We start from the raw sequence: 6,178 nt of genomic DNA, 5'->3' as shown, positions 1-6,178 counted from the left end.
AGCATTCTACATAATTATGATACTTAAATCCAAAGTGCAACAAAATGTTTTGATTTGCCTTGGTGAGTAGTAATATTTCTCCTCTTCTCTTTCTGTAGGGTGCTGGAGATCTAGAAGATCCGTGGTAGCCTTACAAATCTACTAAAATGCTTTTGATTCTGAAAGGGGGAAAAAAACTTTTAAATCTGTTTTCTTCAATACAAGGGAAAAATTCTGGTGGATTTCCAACATTTTGTGAAATGGGCAGAAATATATTAGAATTTTCCATCATTTGTTCATTTTTGTGTTTTCTGATATTGCCACTCTTAGCATTGCCTGTACTACAGTATTTTTACCAGCCTCAGGCATACTGATTACATCTGTAACGAACTTTGGCCCTAAAAAGGAAGGAAGGAAGGAATTATTCTCTCAGCAGATTGGTATATGTACCTGAGGTGCATGGGATTGTAGGCATACTCTGAAGATACACTGTGGCTAAATGAAGTGTGCAACACACAAGCATGAGAGTACAAGTAATTGTTTGAGATGCTACTTATTTCACTTTGAGTTGGAAGGCTTTGCAGCTCTGTGGCTTGGAAGTAATTTCAGTTGGGCAATACACTATCAGATGTGTATTACTTTTTTTTTTTTTAATTTTCCAGTTTTACCTGTATTACCAGACCGTTAGGTTTCCCTGCGGTGTCCAAATTGTGATGTGTTGCCTACTGCTTGCTTGAGGATAAGTGTATTTGGCAATAAAATATGAAGATTCTTGGCATCTAAAACCAGTAAGAATTTTACGCATGTGTACAACACACCCTTAAACTCTTGCTAGAGAAAATCTTTTAAAACCAAACTGATGAATTTATAGTTAGTAGTGACTTGCTTTGACATCTCTCACAGCTGCAAGTTTTTTTAAAAATGCTGAAAATTTGCCTTTATTATCATGTAAATTGTGATTATTTTTTTGTTCTATATGTGGTTTTCTATAGTTTTTTGATTATTTTTTTCAGCTTAAGATACAGACAGAAGTCTTGTGTAATATGGGTATAATTTTTAATTGTTTGCATTATTTTCAAAGTTCAAATTATCACTTTGAGATTACTATAAATACACTTAAAATTATCTATTTTAAATTAAGAAAATATTAGAGATATTTTCATGGGTTCGATGACCTTTCATTTTATAAGCAATGGGCATGGTACAGAGTGGCTGTCACGTAAGGTACTTGAAGATTCTTAGTTTAATTCTATTTTTGCAATAACCTTGACTTTTTTTCTGACTTCTTTGAGTTGTGCATGTAATGAGTCCAGTAAATGCTGAAATGGGGAAGAGTAAAGTATTTATCTAAAATAAAAGCTATTGGGGAGGGGAAACAATGAATGTATCCATCTGTACATGATTTACATGCTGTGGATGCCTTGTAAACATTTTCCTATTTGTTTAAACTGTGTTTCAGCGAGGATGTAATTGCCCTTGTGTGTAGTTTTAAGCTAATGACAGTCATCAACTGGTTTTGTGTGAAATTGAATTAATGGTATTTTTCTGTAACTTTATCCCCATGGTGAGTCTGTAAAAACCACACGCTCTTTCATACTGGTGTGCTGAAGGCCAGCTTTCCCAGTCATTTTGATTCACTGTCTTATCTGATTATTTTTTTTTTATTTTTTTTTTATTTTTTTTTTTGGTCTAGAGAGGATTATTGCCACAGTATATTTTATTTATTCATTAGATTTTAGCCTTGTAAGTTAAAGTGTTCTAAATGATGATGTTAACAGGTATTTGTCCCTTTTACTGTTTTGGGTTTTTTTGGGGGTTGTTAAAAGATAGGGAATGAAGAATGCAAAATGGTTTATTGTTCAGACTGTCCGCTCTGGTCCAACCCTGTACTGATAGTACCTTCCCAGTATGATATTGTGATGTTTCATACAATACAGTGAACATAACCAACTTGTTATCTTCAATAAAGGATTGCTAAAACAGTGTGATATGCTTTATATTTTCTTGAGAAGGGTTTATCAAGAGGATGCAACTTTTCTATATTAAAAGATAATCAAATAGGATTTATGAGCTGTCTTAGTGGTGGATTTGTGTTCTATAGCAAACATGGCTCTTTGTTACAATAAGCTAGAAGTCTAAGACGCCTTCTCTGTAGGAAACAGAAGAGTGCAAACATCTTTTAGAGCTCCTAGAGCAAATCCATCCCAAGTTCAACTGGAATGAGTCTTATTCCAGCTACAAGAGAGCGTTTGTTTGTATCTAGAAGTTCAGATTAAACTTGACTCCTTAGTTGGTTCGTTTACTGAAGTTTTTTATGATCTGAGGTTACACCTGTGAAGTTTTACTGTTGTGTGGTGTTTTGGGTAGGAATTTCTCCAGTATTATCACTCAGGTTAAAACCTTAATGATGTATTTATTTTTTAACTTATTAATGAAGTGGTTTAACTGGGTGGCAAAGGAGACTGAAATCCTGTTAATGACTTGTCTGAATACTTAGTGTTACTGTGGAATGGGTCTATTTATGAACAATCTGTAGATTTTTGAGTCTTTAAATTCTGTAAGTTTTAGGAAATTTTTTGTTGGATCTGCTTGTACAGCTTATGCTTGCATGCTTTCCTCATGAACTGCAATGTTAATACCTTGTTCCACTGGTAGGAATTACTGTGCTTTATAGGCTCCTGTCCTACGAACACTTAATGTGTGTAGGTTTATTTACATCATGTGGATAGTATCCCTGAAAAAAAGGGTTTATGATTTTATTGTGTAGAAGGTTTTTCAAAGAGAAGGACCACAGCTTAGCGCACAGCTATAACAAAATGTGAATCAAGACATCTTTTTTTGTCCCTCTGAACTAGCACTACTTTCCACTCATAGATCCACTGGGTTCCAAATTCTAATCATGTTTTTAGTTTTATCAAAATATTTGAGCTTTCAGCAGCCTGGGAAAAACAAAAAACACCTGTGTTTTTTTATTCTCTTCTTAAGTCTTAGAAGTCTGAAGATTTGATAAAATTTGTTCATGTATTTGCCTTAACTTGTCCATTTTAACATTTGTTTTAAAATGCTCTTTTAGTTATATTGCCACCTGGTAACTAATGTAAAGGTACTTCTGTAGGATGCTGAGAGTGGGGAATGTCTCTTCCACCTCAGATCTTTCTGATGTGTCAAATTCTGCTTGACTGCTTATTTTTTCTGACTTCTGTAATAGGGACAAAGTAGTCCATGTCAGTTCTCAAATCTTCTCTCTGATAATTTTGAGCAAAATAAAGTTTTAAGTCATCCTCATTAACATGTTAAACAGAATAGGGAATAAAGAAATGGATGTAAGTATAAGTGATGTCATCCTGACCATCTCAATAGGCTCATACGGGAGATTAACTACAATGAAAGTCTCCTCTTAAACTGGATCTTCATGTATTTATTTGAGCCTGCCTGCAAACCTTTGCAGGACTTGGCCAAAATATCCATACTTTTCATTGCCCTTGTGTGAGTCTGATGCTGATGTCGATATTTAGGTGAAGGAGCAAAAAGAAGTGCATTCTTTTTACATATCACAGGTTAGCTATTAGTGGGTAGGTAGCTTCTTGATACCATGTGTAAAGGAGTTAAGTCAGCCACTTCATCTGTGCTTTTTTATGCTATCAGCCATAATCACTGGCTTAAGTCTTAAAAAATAAAATTGGCCCCAGAAAACAAATAATTTTTTTTGGTACTTAAAAGGTGCATGATGGAAATAAAAATTAATAGGAACTAGAGATCAGTTACAGCATTGGAACAGTTTTTAGTGGGCAATTTTTAATTCTGGAAGATGAAGCAAAAAACAGTGCTAACTAACAATAGGCATCAAGTCTATTCTGGAAAAAAAGCCACAGTGCCAAACAGTTTTGAGTCTGTCATTGAATTAGGGCTTTTTTGGGCTATAAAGCAAATTGTAGATTTAAGGGTGGTCTACTGAAGTAATGTTGCTTTTGGCTCTTTATAACTGTATTTTTTAGCCCTAAAATAAAAATTAAGTCAGAGGGAGGTAGCTCCACTGGTGCAGGTGAGCAGCTGCCTGGAATGCTCCCAGAGATGAAGGTAATTGGAAAAAATGCCAAGAAAGTACCCAAGTCGCTGAGTTTTTGCAGTGTAATCCAGGTAAGTATGCAGTTTATGCAGTTCAAACTCCACCTGGGATCTCATGCATCTTTATAACCCCTTTCTCTGTGTGAATCTGAGCTTGTCCATTTTGTGTTTATTTGGACTCTTGCGTATAGATCTGACTTGGCTGTGCTTCTCTTGTATTCCTGCCTAGCTGCTTCTCTGTTGACCAAAAGCAGCTTTTGCATTTTAGCACGACTGAGCCTCCTCTTTGTTTCACTAACTGCTTGAGGTCATCTCTCCTTGCAGTCATTTGCTGTGTTATGTGCTTTATCGGGTGCTCTGTGCTTTGCTCTTCCTCCATCTGAAAGGTCATGTTTTCCTAAATACTTTGGTTTTCATTCTTCAAAAACCTTCTTAAAGCTCCCTTTTGCTGTGTTGCCTGGATTTAAAGACTGGTTTGGGCTATTGGGAACTTCCTTCTCTACTGATCCTTCCAGCTTCTGTCCTTCACTGTGTTTATTTGTCCACATGCAGCTTGAGTGGGGATTTCCAACACAAAAAGCTTTGCTGTGCTGCATTGGCAATTAGCAGCTGTGAATTAACATCCAACTCATTATTGTCTGGGCATCTGCTTTGAAAACTTGTCAAAGTCTGATAAGGATTCAGGCCATGGGGATGGGCTTCTATAGGGGGGAAAAACCCCACCCACTGCCATTCTCAATCAGTTTGGTGGTCTTTGGGAAAGCTCTTGGCCTAGCTGATAAAGGAAGATAAACACTGTGTAGCAGGAAGATGTGTTCTGAAGACTTGGGACAACTAATGGAAACTGTTGTTGGAAATAATTTTTTCACACCTGCGTGTGAAGTGCGTTCTGGAAATTACTGCTACCCCGTTGTTGTGCTTTCCCTTATTTGAGAATTCAAGGTGAGTTGTAGGCAAGTCGAGGCTACGATGTAGTAGTGTTTGGTGATGTAAGGACACCCTGCTTTTGAGGCTTTAGAAAGCTGGGAACAATCCAATTGATAAGATCTCTCTTGGAAATATAGAAATACTGATTTACTTATTTTATTTTGCCTTTTACAGCTGGCATATGGATTCTGTTGGGTAGTGTTGGGATGTTTTCAAGCAAGTATTGATTTTTTTTTTTCTGAGAACTTCTATGCAAAATTATATTAGAAAATAACCAAATTAGATTTGCTTATATCACAGCGAAAGAGCTGCAGAGCTTTAATTAAAGGAACTGGACAGAAACTCGTGAACATTCTGTGTCTTGAGATAAAAGCACTATTTTCAGGAATTTGCCTCCAGAACTTAAAAAGGGTACCCAAAAATGACTGGGTGTGTTGTTGCATTCCTTGTAGGACTATCAATTTCTCTTTAGAACATCCAAAGTGTCTTTATAAAAAATGTGCTAAAAGAGAAGCCGTGGTGAAAATCTATCTCTCTACATATGTATTTTAGCTACTTTTCTTTTTTTTTTTGGGGGGGTGAACATGTAGGATAGTAAGTATCTACATTTAGAAGTTATTTTGAAACTTTCAAGTAAATGTATATATGTTTAAATCTGTTTGTGTTAAAGAAAAGATACTTCCTGTTATTTTGCAAGGAAACTTTAAAAATCTTCCCCATCAAATTAATTTTGTGAATATTGCTTTTATTTTGGCAGGTTCCATGAAAAAAAGGTGGATGTCTACAGTGATTTGTTCTGTTTTGGGAGGAACTGGAGAATGCACTCTTGAGATTTATTTTTTTTTCAAATTATTAATCTTTCTCCAATGGTCATATTCAGTTCATAAACACATCTACATTTAATGGTGCATTAAGGATTTTGGCCTGGGTGTGGAAAGCAAATGTGTTTTTCTAGTGTAATTGAAAATAATAATGTTTCCATTTTGGGAGCAGAGAATGTGTGAAATCAAACCAAAATACTTTTTCCAGCTCTCCTAAATCTGCATTTAATTTGGTAAGATATAGTTGTAAAAAATACTCTGCTGATGCAAATGATGTGTGAGGTGATGGGAAGTGTGGTGCTTTACAACTTCTCAGTCTCTACTTTTAGTCATGGACAGGCTTTTTCTTTGTACTGGGTGACAAATTTTTAAATGGTAAAATATAT

This window comes from Chaetura pelagica, unplaced genomic scaffold, assembly GCF_000747805.2.
Source record: "Chaetura pelagica isolate M959 unplaced genomic scaffold, ChaPel_1.0 scaffold13, whole genome shotgun sequence".
Lineage (NCBI taxonomy): Eukaryota > Metazoa > Chordata > Aves > Apodiformes > Apodidae > Chaetura > Chaetura pelagica.
This window is presented reverse-complemented; position numbering follows the sequence as displayed.